The sequence below is a fragment of the Chiloscyllium plagiosum genome, chromosome 27 (genome assembly GCF_004010195.1).
Source record: "Chiloscyllium plagiosum isolate BGI_BamShark_2017 chromosome 27, ASM401019v2, whole genome shotgun sequence".
In the NCBI taxonomy this organism is placed as follows: Eukaryota; Metazoa; Chordata; class Chondrichthyes; order Orectolobiformes; family Hemiscylliidae; genus Chiloscyllium; species Chiloscyllium plagiosum.
In genome coordinates this window covers 11,061,850-11,076,592 of record NC_057736.1, presented here as the reverse complement: position 1 = coordinate 11,076,592, position 14,743 = coordinate 11,061,850, and the positions used below count along the sequence as shown (strand labels likewise).

The following is a 14,743-nucleotide window of genomic DNA, read 5'->3' as shown; positions in this document are numbered from 1 at the left end:
TCGCCAATTTCAAAGCAAGTACCAATTCTGAAAATTGAGTCTGTGACTGGCCACGACAGAATATTTATCGTCTAATTTTGAAATAGGAGTCTTTTAAAATAAGAACTGCATTATAAGATCTGTTGAACATGGATCTGCTTATTTAATGGGCATCATGTTGCTGTCTTTGATTTGAATTCTTAAAGCTGAGTTCCAATTAAAAGTGACCATTTCCATTCCAATTTATTGCAGCACAAACATGTTTTGTATTTTTTTAAAACCTAATCCATAATTTTATACTTGCATGTAGAGGTTGTGCATACTGATCAGTGATATACAAAACCGTACCTTGCAGTTATGATGTGATTAGATTGTCTTATGACATCTGCTCAGTTGCATATTCAATGACATACCATTATACTAAAACCAAGCGCTCACAGTTGAACAGGCAGGTTCTTCCCAGAATGGACATTGCTATGAGCAGTTGTTTGTGAGCTTTTCTGTCTTTTGCTTTGAAGTTTTTTAGTTCATTGGCTGCATGTTGAAAGTGACAGGTATAAGAATCTTGAATCTTTCATTAAAGTGTTTCATGGAAGTCACACCAGGTGACACATGATCTGCCTGTATTTGATTCTGAGTTGAGTATTTTGGAAGGTCGACTTAGTATGTGGCACTCAGAAAAATTGCATCTGATTCAAAATGGAGCCACCATAATGGAGCAAATAATGAAAGTGCAAGTCCTTCTGAGCAAAATTTCCTGGTTTATCAAAAACAAAGGTGGCCATCTGGTGATTAATAGTGGTTGTAGCGTTTCTAAGTAAATGGCTTTGATTGTAGAGATATAGTTGTGGGTTGCAATTAGTATTCTTGTTTTGTTTAACATGCATAAATGTAAAAGATAGAAGGCCATTGAGGTGAGGATTATTTGTGTGTCTTTGCTGCACTTTGGAAGTTAAATCAGACTGCAGTGAATGCCCCTTTGCATTGGCACCTTCACAAGCAAAAGAAAACTTGTATTACATAAGTTATGCAGCACGCCATGCATGTTATATACGGAGTTGGTCTGCAATTTTTGCAGGCATTCCTTTTGTAAAGCTGTTGAACAATTATCTGCTAAAATATAGGAATTCTAATTTTTTTTACTCCATACTATAAAACACACAGATCCTCTAACTTCATGAGGTTATCGTAAAGCAGCAATGGTCATATTGAAATTAAATGAAAAGTTATGTGCGCCTGCAAGTTCTGTTAACAAGTCATTTTTGATTAGGAACCAGTGAGAATTAATGGCATGTTGAGTAAGAAATCTACTTGCTTTCTACCTACTTTGGAGTTTCATTGCTTTGGTGTCACGATGTTTGAGGTAGTTTGGCCAAGGTTAACAAATTAATTAGTTCTGTACAATGCAGAATAATGTTCTCCTGAAATTGAAGAAAACCAAAAGTGAGAACTTGATTGTGGAACAAGTATTAATTTGAATTTATGTTAACAAGGAAGTTTCAACAAAAAAAAGTTTGAATTGGAGAGCGAGCACTTATATGCAGTTTTGTAAACTTCATTGGAAGGACATTTAACAAGCAAGTATGCTAAAAGATGTAATGGACCAAGTAAGTCAATGCGCAGCTAAGCTTCGATCTCAACCTTTTTACCATGCAGTTGTGTTTCTATTTTATTGTAATCGATAAAGTGTTCATAAAAATGTCTTCTGATTGAAGATTTTCACCAAGTAGACTATTAAAATTTTATTTAACTTGATCAGTATTTGACTTCTCTATCTAGATCTGCATATTGGAGAATACCCCCTATAAGAAAAATCATTCATCTTGTGACTAGCTCCGAATGCTGACATTCAAAACCACAAGTTGGATTAATGTTTTTGAAAATAAAAATTTCCTAATATTTAAAGTAGAAATTGAAAATCTCAAGGTCCCTTTTTTTGTGTGACTTAAAAATGTTTGCAAAGCACATTTGAAGAAATCCCATTGAACTAGTTGTCTTATTTCTGTAGTAAATCTTCCTAATGAGTAACTGAACACCTGCAATCATATCCTGTTATGCTTTAAAGTTAATTTTGCACAATTGGTCAGGTTTTGTTATAATAAACTAGTTATATCTGGCAGGTTTAAGCAGATTCTGCATTACCTACTGTTGCCATAGAGTGGATACAGTTCATTGGAGCTTAGTGGGTAAGTTTGCACCTAGTTACTTTTTGTGAATGTACAGTAATAACTTACACAAATTGTGGACATGTGTACCATATTCTGTTCTATTATTATGATGTACAATCTGCCTATAAAGCACTCGAGACAACACTTTTCACTGTACCTTGACAGTAATAAATCAAACCAAGCTACTATTGTGATCGATAAACTTTAAAGTTATTAGGTCATCAACATAATTCCATTTTTGTTTTCTCTGCTGAAGTTGAATATTTATATTGGGGAAAATTTACCCAATGCTGATAGTTCCCTCTAAGTAGTCATTCTTAATTTGTGTGTAAATAATATTGGCAGGTGACTTTGAAGGTTGCCACTCAGGTGGATAGAGTTTGTAAGAAGGCCTATGGAGTATTATCGTTCATTAGCAGAGGGATTGAATTCAAGAGTCGTGAAGTGATGTTGCAGCTGTACAGGACTTTGGTTAGGCCACAGTTGGAGTACTGTGTGCAGTTCTGGTCGCCTCACTTTAGGAAAGATGTGGAAGCTTTGGAGAGGGTGCAGAGAAGATTTACCAGAATGTTGCCTGGAATGGAGAGGAAGTCATACGAGGATATGTTGAGAGTTCTCGGCCCTTTCTCGTTGGAACGGCGAAGGATGAGGGGTGACTTGATAGAGGTTTATAAGATGATCAGAGGAATAGATAGAGTAGACAGTCAGAAACTTTTTCCCCGGGTACAACAGAGTGTTACAAGGGGACATAAATTTAAGGTGAAGGGTGGAAGGTATAGGGGAGATGTCAGGGGTGGGTTCTTTACCCAGAGAGTGGTGGGGGCATGGAATGCGCTGCCCGTGGGAGTGGTAGAGTCGGAATCATTGGCGACCTTTAAGCGGCATTTGGATAGGTACATGGATGGGTACTTAATCTAGGTTAGAAGTTCGGCACAACATCGTGGGCCGAAGGGCCTGTTCTGTGCTGTATTGTTCTATGTTCTATGACGTGTGTGGTGGGATATAAAGACCCAGGTTTTGTTCCTGTTCACACACATGTATCCAGACAATTACCCAGCTAATTTATCTTTTGCATGTCCTTCATGCTTAAGGCGATGGTGTTCCCATTGTCACTGACAAATCTGCAAGCTCAGCACAGAATGTCAGTCAGGTCTGGGAATTTCCTTTCTGTATTAACAACTATAACTATATGCAATCAATTTGCTTACATCAGAGCGTCTACAAATCAGTTTTTCACATCTTCACTCATTTGAATTAATGACCTTAAAAAGTTGGTTGTTTGCTTTCTGGGCACATTGGATGATGTTGCATTATACTAACAAAATTGTATTGTTTATCTTTTACAGCACCAAATGACTAAGTGATTACATGAGCATTGTTTTCCACTGCTGTAGATGTAAGTATTTATTCAACCTGTTGGCAGATTAGAAATTCTTAACTATCTGGTGCTTTTAGCTACAGAGCCCTGAAATTATTTTCTCTTCCCTCTTCACTATTTAGTTAGATTTGACATTTTAATCTTAGGTTGCATGTTAGCATGAGCAGAAGATTGGCCATTCTACAGCAATTGGCGTAGGTATAAATGGTTCCTTTTCTGTTTGGCAAGATTGGGCGGAATGTGGCACGGTCGCTCAGTGTTTAGCACTGCTGCCTCACAGCACCAGGGTCCCAGGTTCAATTCCAGCCTCTGGCGACTATGTGTGGAGTTTGCATATTTTTCCCCGTGTCTGCGGGGGTTTCCTCTGGGTGCTCCGGCTTCCTCCCACAGTCCAAAGATGTGCAGGTTAGGTGAATTGGCCATGCTAAATTGCCCGTAGTGCTAGGTGCATTAGTCAGGGGTAAATGTAGGGGAATGGGACTGGGTGGATTGTTCTTTGGAGGGTTGGTGTAGACTTGTTTGGTCAAAGGGCCTGTTTCCACACTATCGGGAATCTAAACTAATCTAATCCAAAAAATGTAACCAATGGCTGAACCACAGAGATTGATGCTGGACCCTCAACTTTTCACAATTTTATATGGTCTGTTGAAGGGACCAAAAATATGACTGGTAAATTTCCTGATAACACGAAAATAAATAGGAAAACAAGTTGTGAAGAGGACATATGGATGCAAAGGGATATGGGTAGGTTAAGTGGGCAAAGATCTGGCAAATGGAGTATGATGAAGGAAATGTGAAATTGTCCATTTTTGACAGGAAGAATGAAAAAGGATACAGGCATGCAAGTCAGCAGGAGTTCGGCCATTCAGCCCTTAGAGAGGCTCCACGATGCAATCAGATTGTGATTGATCTGATTGTAACCTCAAATCCATATTCTCTCCAATATCTGATAACCTCACAATCACTCATTTAACAAGAATCTATCTCTGCCTTAAAATATTCAAGAGCTTTGCTTGTATCACCATTTTCAGGAAAAGTTCCAAAGACTCATGACCCTTTTGGGGGAGAGGGAAGGGAGGGAGAGAGTGAAAGGAGGGCGTGAGTGAAATGACTCATCCCTAGGTTTTAAATAGTGCCCCCCTGGTTCTATGTTCTCCCACATCCTTTCCACATCTACCTTTTCAGGTCCCCTCAGAGTTTTATGTTTTTCAATTAAGTTGTTGCTGCTGCTTCTAAACTACAGCAAATAGAAGCCTTTCCTCATAAGGCAACTCACCCATCTCCGAAATTAGTAAGGTAAACCTTCTCTGAACTGCTTCCCATACATTTCATCTTTCTTGAGGAAAGATATAAGAATATTCTAGGTGTGGTCTTACCAGTGCTCTGTAAACTTGAAGCATAATCTCCCTATTATTGTACTCAATTACCTTTGCAATAAATGGTAAAATGTTATTAGCTTTCCTAACTACTTACTAACATGTGATTCATAGATGAGGGCACCCAGATCCATCTGCATTTCTAATGTCTGCAATCTTGCTCAAATTAGGTAATATGCTTATCAAAAGAATAAAAATGAAGTATGTTATCTAAAGGGTACGAGGTTGCAAAGCTCTCAGATGGTGAGGGATCTTCGTGTCCTCGCATTTGAATTGCAAAATGTTAACAAGAACCTGCATCAAATAATTAGGAAAGCTGTTAGAATGTTAATGCTTATTGTGATGGCGATTTAATCCAAAAATAGGAAGCTTATGCTTCAGTTATACAGGACTTTGATGGAACTGCATATGGAATAGGGCACTGTATAGGTCACTTTATTTAAGGAATGCTGTAAATACAGTCCAGAGCACAGAGGTCAGTTCAAACAGTTCTGAAAGCTTTGCTGCACTATTACCTGGAATGGGAAGTTTGCTGTATGAGGAAAAGATGATAGGTTGGACATATATCTGCTGGAGTTTAGAAGTATGAGGTGATTTTATTAAAGCTAAAGTTCCTGAAGGATTTTGACAGTGTGGATTTCTCCTCTTCTAGGAAAATCTGGAACTAGGAATCATTGCTTAAAAATAAAGAATTACACATTTAAGGTGGATGAAAAAAATCTCTTTCAGAGAATTTGAGTCTTTGGAGCTCCCTTCCTTAAAAGGTTGTGGAAACAGTCTTTGAATTATTTTTTAATAAAGATAGATTCTTAATAAGGATGGTCATTGGGAGTTGGGGGGAATGTGATCAAATCAGCAAAGATTTTGTTGAATGACAGCAGGCTTGAGGGACGGACTGACCTATTGCTGTTTCTTCTAACTAGTATGCTAATCTCATTCGTCCAGCTCTTTGTCCACTGGGATTGGCTGACTCGGCACAATCTGGAATTGATCTCATGACTTCGGCCCATCGAGCTTGCGCCAACATAACTACCACTAAAGTGCATTAATTCCAATTTCCTGCACTTGTTTCATATTGTTGAATGTTATGGTATTTGAAGTGCTCATCCACATACCTTTTAAAGGTTGTAAGGTTTCCAGCCTCGTCCACCTTCCATCCTCTCCACCCGTCTCTGCCTTCCGCAAGGCCCGTTGCCTTTGACAGTCCTTGGTTCGCGCCACTCTCCTCATCGACCCTCCTGATCCCCAGGTACCTTCCCCTGCAACTGGGAAATATGCAAAATCTGCCAGTATACTACTCTCTTCACCTCTATCCAGGGCCCTAAACAATCCTTCCAGGTGAGACAGGTTCACCTGCCTCTCTTCCAACTTCATTTACTGCATCAGGTGCTCCCGATGTGGTCTTCTCTACATTAGGAAGATCAAATGTAAACTTAGGGAACGGTTCACTGAGCATCTCAGCCAGGCCCGCAGGGTGGACCAGACCTCCCAGTCACCGCCCGTTTTAATTCTCCTTCCCACTCCCTTTCTGACATGGCCATCCTTGGCCTTCTCCGTTGCCACAACAAACCAAACCGCAAGTTGGATGAACAACACCTCATCTTCCACCTGGGCAACTTATAGCCTGGAGGACTCTACATTGAGTTCTCCAATTTCAAATAATCTCCCTTCCCAGCTCATCCCCATCTCTTCCACTGCTCCCTCCCACCAGCCGATTCATTCGTCCCATTGACCACCCAGGTCTTACCTCTACCTGTCTTCACCTATCCCCACTTCACCCTGCCTCTGCAGCTCCCCCTACACCCACCCCCAGTCCTGAAGAAGGGTTACACCTGAAGTGTTGACTTCAGCACCTCCTGATGCTGACTGGCTTGCTGTATTCTTCCAGCATCTTGCCTGTCTACTTTGGAATCCAGCATCGGCAGATTATTCCCAGGCAGTGATTCCCAACACCTGTTGAGTGAAAGTGTTTTCCCAAATCCCCTTTGAATCTCCTGCCCCCTGCCCTAAATCTCGTGATTGACCCTTCAACTAAGGGGAGCAACTGTTCTGTATTCACTCAGTTAATATCCCTCAATCTTATATACCTCAATCATGTCCTCCCTCAGTCTTCTTTGCTTTAAAGAAAACAAACCAAGTCTATCCAGTCTTTGCTTATGGCTCACTTTCTCCATCCCAGGCAACATCCTGGTGAACCTTCTCTGTACTCTTCTAGTGCTATCACATCCATCCTGCAGTGAGGTGACTAGAACTGCACACAGTACTCCAGTTGTTGCCTGACCAATGCTTGTACAACTCCAACATTACTTTCTTGGTGTTATACTCTTGTACCATGGTTAATGAAGTCAAGTATCCCATATGCTGACTTAACTATCCTCTTGATATGCACTGCTGATTTTGGGGATCTGTGAATAATTACCGCAAGATCCCCTTGTTCCTTTAAGCTAACCAGTCTCCTGCCATTCATTAAATACTCCCTCATCTTGTTTCTTCTTCCAAATTGTATCACCTTGCACTTACCAAGGTTAAATATCACCTGACCAACCCATCTATTGCATCCTGTAACCTACAACCATCTTCACTATTAACCATTCGACCAGTCTTGGGGTTGTCTGCAGTTTTTTTTTATATGTAACAAACAATAGTGGTCCCAGTAGTGAACCTTAATAGACCACTGGACACTGGCCTCCAGTCACTCAAACAGCCTTCTACAGTAACATTTGTTTCCTATTACTAAGCCACTCTCTGATCCATCTCCACAACTTTCCTTCAGCTCCTTGTGCTTCAACCTTTTCAATCAGTCTCCCATGTGAGACCTTGTCAAAAGCTTTGCTAAAATTCATATAAACTACATCAACTGAACTTCCCTCATTCACATACTTGATCAGTTTCAAAAATTATTAACAAATTTATTAGTATCTGTCACCTCTTCAATCCTGTAAACGATTCCTTTTCAAGTCTATATAAATTTAGTTTCCTATTATAAGTTACCAATGAATTTGTTTTTACAGCGCTTTAAAACAGTGCATTTCAGATTATCATACCTTGGTGAATAAAAATATTTGTAATCTTCCCCACTGCCTCTTTTGCACTAGATGTTTATAATTTTAAAGTTGATCTGATAATCCCAATATAATAACATTATTTGAAAGCTATATGGCTCCTTATTCCATTTGCATATTTCTGAATTATCTCATGATCCGTCCTCTTCATTACACAACTTTTGATTGAAAAATAGCTGGTTTAACTCAAATTTATCACCACAGAATCGAACCATAGTTTGCAACCTGTGATTCAAGCCAGTTTTTAAAATGTAAGATGTTTCTGGTTGAAAACTTGAATTGAAATTTACTTAGCAGTAGTACCACAATGAGTGGTGCACATGACTAGAATGATGCAGTAACCTTTCATGAGGGAGAGATGAAATCCAAGCAGAGTTGAATTCTGTATGGTTGGAAATGGTTAAGGATATGAGTAGACTTGCTGCTAAGTAGAAGAATGAAGATTGACAGCCTTATGCTAGTATTCCTCATTTATTCAGTTTTTGATAGTGAAAAGTTACAGCTAACCTTATTCACATGACTGATTTATTGCATCTAAACTAGGCTGTTGCTGCACTGCTTGCAACTTGCTAAAAGGAGACATGACTCAAGAAGTAAAGCATTTTCACCACAAGATGGCAGTCGGCATTCATCAGCTCCATTGTGTTGAAGGAAAGGAACAATTAGAAATGTTTTCTTCACAGAGGGGAATTTACACTTCAGAAACTTGGTGATTAACTCTGAAGGTGAAGCACAAGTTCCCTTTTACACATATTACGTAGATTTCGTTGTTCAGACATTTACTATAGTGTGTCAATCTAAGACAGCAGTCGTTTGATTAAGTGAAGAACTTATTTGTACCAAGCTGTATAAACAAAAGACCAGTCATTTTCAGACTTGGACATGGGAGAGTGATTTTGCATGAAATCAAAATGACTTCTGGAAAAGATATTAGAGTGTGTTATATTTGCTCGTACTTAATGCTTAGTAGCAGTAAATTTTAAGTACTTATTCTTTGTACTGTCTTTAATAAAGTGTTACTATTTTGGCGCAGTTTTATTGCTTTTATTTGTACATTATAAAGCAGTAACATTTTCCATAATAGCATGAATGAGTGTTTTATTGTCTGTTTGCTTCGGCTTTGAGTTCTGTATTTATTGGTTATACGTTGTTAACATTTGAACAGGAACCATGGATCTTCAATCATAGATTAGAGTACTGAAGGAGTCAATGCTGACATTTGCAGGGGTTATTTAGCTAGACCCACTCCAATACTATTTGCCTGTAGGCCTTCAGTTCTTTTGGAACAGGTGTTTGTCATTGATTTCTCTTTGTCCTTGTAATCTTGCTTAAAGTGTCATTCCTGGCTGGGTTAATGAGCAGCCTTGATGATAGCTTATTAATACTTAAAATAAGGAAATATGTAATTTGTTAGCATTTGGGAATACAGTAAACTTTTTATCTGGCCCCTATGGGACCAGGAGTGAGTTGATTGATCAAATGTTCCAGAAGATCAAGAGGTTGCTAGAATCTGTGTAATGAAGCAGGGGTATAGACATTACTGTATAGTTTATTTACAGCATAAATCACTTAATAATGCAACTTTGCCTTAAATGAAACATACTGGCAGAGCGCCTTCTCACTTGGACCTTCAACTGACTACTCAAGAGATCGCAATATTTGAGGAGAATTGACTCGAAATTGAATCAACTGTTGATATTTCATGTGGTCATTCAATTGAACAAGTATAGTTACATTGATGTAAATAAACTATAATAATTGGACAGTAATACAGAAAACTGAGGTATATAATGTTTGCCATTTTATCAAGAGTACTGTTCATAAAGTGCTGGTTAAAACAAGTTTGCTGTACATGTTAACATTTCTGTGATGGCAATGTTTTCCCTGCTGATGGCCAAAGGTAATAATCAATTGTTGTAGTGAAACATGTAATTTTACTGTAAGTGAGACCATTTTCTGAAAGTGTTGTAAATTTGTTGCTGAACAAAGCAGAGTTAGCATGTTGCATTTTTTTTAATTACAAAGAATGTAAATATTTGACAGTGGTCTAATTCAAAAGACGATGGCAGTACCAAACTAGTTCTGGATTCAAAACCAATCAGTTTGGCACACAAACTGTGTTGGTTTCACACCGAGTTACTTTGGGAATATTTCACCCCTATCCACCCCTTTCCTGCCAATTTAGAAGCAAGTTCCAGTCACTCAGAGTTGGAAAATAAAGCTTTTTGCGCTTGGTTTTTGCAGCATTTGACAGTGTGGCATCAAAGGACTTTAGCAAAACTGGAGTCACTGGGGATTAGTGGGGGTAGGAGAAGGAAGAAAGCCTTCGCTGGTTGCAGTTAGACCTAACACAAAGGAAAGTGGTTGAGGTTGTTAAGAGACAAATCATCTCAGTGGAAAAGCACAGCTGTTCAGGCATCCAAGGAGCAGGAGAGTTCACGTTTCGAGCAGAAGCTCTTCAGGAATCATCTCAGTCCCAGGGTATTGCTGCCGAAGTTTCTTTGTTGTGTTCTTGGCTCAGCAATCATTTTCTGTTTCATCAATGGCCTTCCCTGTATTGTAAAGCCAGAAATGGGAAAGAGCACTGCACAATTTTCAGCACCATTCTTCATTTCCCTCAGTACTTGAGCAGTCAATATTCATATGCAGCAAGACAAAGGCAGTTTGGTAAGTTGCAAATAACATTTGGAACATATATGCTAGGTAGGAATTATCACCAAGTGATTTAACTTTCCTTACGACACTGAATAGTACTGCCATTACTGAATCCTCAACTGCCAACATCCTGAAGGACAGTGTTGTCAAGAAATTGAACTGACCTAGCTCGGTAAGTAATGTGGCTGTACGAGTGGAGTAATTCATCTAGCATCTCCAAAGCTTTTCATTCCTGTACAAGGCACAAGGCATTTAAATGATGGAATATGTTCTACTTGTCAGCACAGTGTAGCTCCAACAACATTTAAGAAACTGACTTTATCCAGGACAAGGAAATGTGCTGGTTTGGTTTCATTCTCAAATCTAAATCTAAATATTCATCAGCAAATACCCTTGGCAAACAGCAGTGATGCGCCACCCACTGCAGCATATCGCTAAAGTGTCTTTGACTCCTTCCAACCTGTGACCTCTACTAACCAGAAGGTCAGGGGCATTGGATTGTCTTCACAGCTCACCATCCCTCCCAGCTTTGTGTTGTACAAGGAATACAATGTAACTTAATGCAACTTCCACAAGATGTCTTTTACGTACATGTGCATAAATTTAGTTTTGAAATACAGGATGACTGCCTTATCCGCAGAGTCGGTTTCCGCAGTTACCCGAGATTTACCACGGCCCAAACGTATTACAGGGAACGTTCCAGAGCAAGGGACTGGGGGCTGCTGGCAAGGTAAATTCCCCATTTTTTAAGTGAGTGGGCTGGCACCTATCAGTGGTTTCAGGCTTCCATGGTAGCTCTTGGAATGTATCCCCCCGCCCTCCCCAGGTGTGGGGGAGTACTGTAGTCACTGTGCAGTAAACTGGATGAGCCAAATTTTGAGAGGAGCTGCATCACCTCCAGCATTCCTTCCTCAGCTGGGATTGTGTAATTCTGGAGCCTTTCCTCTGAAATACGATTTCAGTTCATTTTCTGTTTGGAGTCATTGTTGCTGCCAGCTTCAGTTTGAAGATGTCCAGGAAACTTGGCAATGCGATGGTCTGACCACATAAGTTTTGATCATGAGCTTCAATTCCTTTTATTCCCCATCCTTCCCTACCCCACCCCATTAGTCTCCAATGTGTAATTTAGTCATCTGATTTAAAGATCCACCTTAGCCTGATATTTTAATTATAAGTCTTAAATTATTTGGTGTACTTATGTATGTCATCAGCCAATTGTACCCACCACCCAAGGGTCTGTTCTCAATTATCAGTAAATTGTTGGAAGGTGTCATCAACAGTAGTATCTTGCAGCACTTGCTTACAAACAACCTGTTCACTGATGTACAGTTTGGGTTTTGCCAGGGCCACAGAGCTCCTCTCTTCACAACAGACTTTGTCAAAGTATGGATGAAAGAACTGAATTCCAAAGGTGAAGTGAAAGGGGCTGTTCTTGTTGTCCACGCTGGATTTGACCGAATGTGGCATCAAGGAGACCTAATAAAAGTAGAATCAGTAGGATTTGGGGAGAAACCTCTCCGTGATGGTTGTGGTTGTTCAATGTTAGTCATTTCAGCTTCAGGATATCTCGGCAGGAGTTTGAGGTTAGTGCACTTGGGCTCAACTATCTGTAGCTGCTTCATAAATGGCCTTCCCTCGATCATAGGGTCAAATTTTAAAGGTATTTGCTGAAGACTGTATAACGTTCATCATTTACAACTTCTCATACTAAAGCAGGCCACACTCAAATTTAGCACAATACGTAGATTTGGGATGACAAGTGGCAAGCAGTAACAATGGCACTACCATCAGAGTTTCCCAACTATTAACACCTGGGTGTTACCCTTGACCAGAAACGTAACTAGTCTAGTCATTATAAATACGAGGTACAAGATCAGGTCATAGGCTTGGACTCCTGCATTGAGTACATCACCACCTGATTCTGCAATCTACAAGGCACAAGTCAGGAGTGCGTTGGAATACTCCCCACTTGCCTGACTGAGTGCAGCTCCAGCAACATTCTAAGCTTGACACCATCCAAGATAAAGCAGCCTACATGATTGACCTAATATCCCTAACATTAACTACTTCCACTTAAGCCTTCAAGTGAAGAGAAAACCAGTTTTCAATTGTGTGCAACCACATTATTTTGAGCCCACCTAATAATTTTTTTGAAGCTATTGGTTCAGCATTCAGTATAACAATGTATTAATTATTTTAATATTGGCAGCTAAAATTTAGTACTGGAATATTTGAATGTTCCAAATGATATTGCAACTGTTCAACATAAAATAAACCTTTAAATGTGCACCCAATTTGGCAAATTCTGAGAAGGTATGTATTTAGACAGAAAACTGCCTGCAAATACCAGCTGCTGTTGGATTTTCTCCCCAGTGGAGGGTGCTCTCAGTTCTCTAACCTTACCATCAAACAACTAACAAAACCTTTCTGCTACTTGTTCTAGTAGTTACACTTGGTTCAAGCTGTTTGTTTCTGCTTTATTTAAAAAAAAACTGGCTTTGAAGTTAAATGGTTACAGGTAGCAAACAAGTTTGATTGTGATTATTTTGAAACATGGGTGGTGGGTGAGATCATGAATGGGTGAAGTTAATGAAATTTAAAGGATGAGCATGTGAAAGGTAGCAGTGCTTGTAGTTTGTGTGGAAGGTGGAGCATTTGGGAATGAAAATGAGTGTAGGAAAGGTGGCAAAAGAAATGCAAAACAGCAGAGTGAGTACTACAGAACTGAGTCTTTTGAGTAAAATGGCAAGATCGTCAACTGTCAGTAGCAACACTTGTTCATTTGTGGGGTGTGAATGTCATTGACAAAGCCAGCATTTATTGTTCATGCGTTTACGGTGAGTCATCTTGAGCTGTTGCAATCCTTCTGGTGTAGGAGCACCTACAGTGCTGTTAAGCGAGTTCTGTGATTTTTGACCCACTGACAGTGAAGGAAAAGTGATGTAGCACCATTTCAGTTGAGTGCCTAATAAAGAACCTGCTTTTTTTTTTGATAAATTTATGAGCAAAGGTTGCAGTGGACATATTTAACTTAATTTCTGCAGCTAATGTTGAAGGAAGCAACAGAATAACAATGTTAATGTCTTATAATTAATTCCTACAGTTTAAAAAAATCTAGGAAATGAATGATTGTATGGTACAAAGAAATTATCATTGGGTAACTGTTTAATGTTGAATAAAATTTTTTTAAAAAACGAAATGTGTCCTCTTGTCTATTGTCTGAAGCGGAGGCTAAGCTGGTTTTTATATGGATGGATGAATTTCTGGAATATCAGATGTTGTCACCTTGTCTTGTCGGTAGAGGCTGCTCTCAGGTCTTTGCTTTCATACCACCATCAACTGAACAACAACCTCTCTGCTGCATTTTCTCACACACTGACTCACTTGTCTTGCTGGCCAGATTGTGGCGAGGATGGCATCTTTTCTGGGTGTGCAGTTTTAACTGTAAAGTAATATCAAGCTTTTAAATAAGCAGCTGGGCTGTAAGAGGATACAAGCTAATCTCTGGATAGGCATTATTTGACTCATACTGAGATGATAACAAATTGAAGGAAATTAAAGACATGGCTATTAAGCCAGTTTATTGAATCAGTAATTAAAAGAGTGCCCCTTACTGTGTGCATTGTTGATTCCTTATTTGAGGCTGTAAATACATTGGAAGCCATTGAGAGAAGGTTTACTAGACTAATAACTGGAATGGGTGCATTGGCTGTTGTGGAACAGTTGGACAGGTTCAGCTTGTATAAAGGAGCTTAGAAAAGCAAAAGGCAATTTGAAACATGTAAAGAACTGGTGGGGAGCATGTAGAAAAGGGTGTTTCCTCTTATGGGAGAATCGAAAACATGGGGTCATTGTTTTAAATGAGCAACCCCTTATTTTTAAACAGATGAGCCGACGTTTTCTGAGGGTGCTGAGTTTTTGGAACTCTTCTTCAAAAGGCAGTGGAAGCCTTTGAATATTTTTAAGGCAGAAGATAGATTCTTATTAAGCAAGGGGGTGGAAAGTATCAGGGCTATGTAGCAATATGGATTTAAGGTTGAGGATATTAGTGGATTCTCCAACCATTGACTGGTTATTATTTGGCTAACATTTAATTCCAGATTTTATTGGATTCAAATGTCAGCA

General features: G+C 39.4%; 1 protein-coding gene across 3 annotated transcripts in view; it reads left to right on the top strand.

The window, feature by feature from the left end:
• The window catches only part of LOC122563540 (heterogeneous nuclear ribonucleoprotein R), a 38,742-nt gene extending 28,790 nt beyond the window's left edge, over positions 1 to 9,952 (top strand). Inside the window, exons 13-15 of one of the 3 annotated variants that reach the window (XR_006315634.1) lie at positions 2,100 to 2,165; positions 3,494 to 3,543; positions 8,507 to 9,952. The gene's annotated coding sequence lies outside the window, so the exon portion shown is untranslated. Of the gene's footprint in view, positions 1 to 2,099; positions 2,166 to 3,493; positions 3,544 to 5,824; positions 6,289 to 8,506 lie in introns of those variants that run through there. The other 2 variants (XR_006315635.1, XR_006315636.1) reach the window with 2 other exon arrangements.
• Positions 9,953 to 14,743: the final 4,791 nt, after the last annotated feature.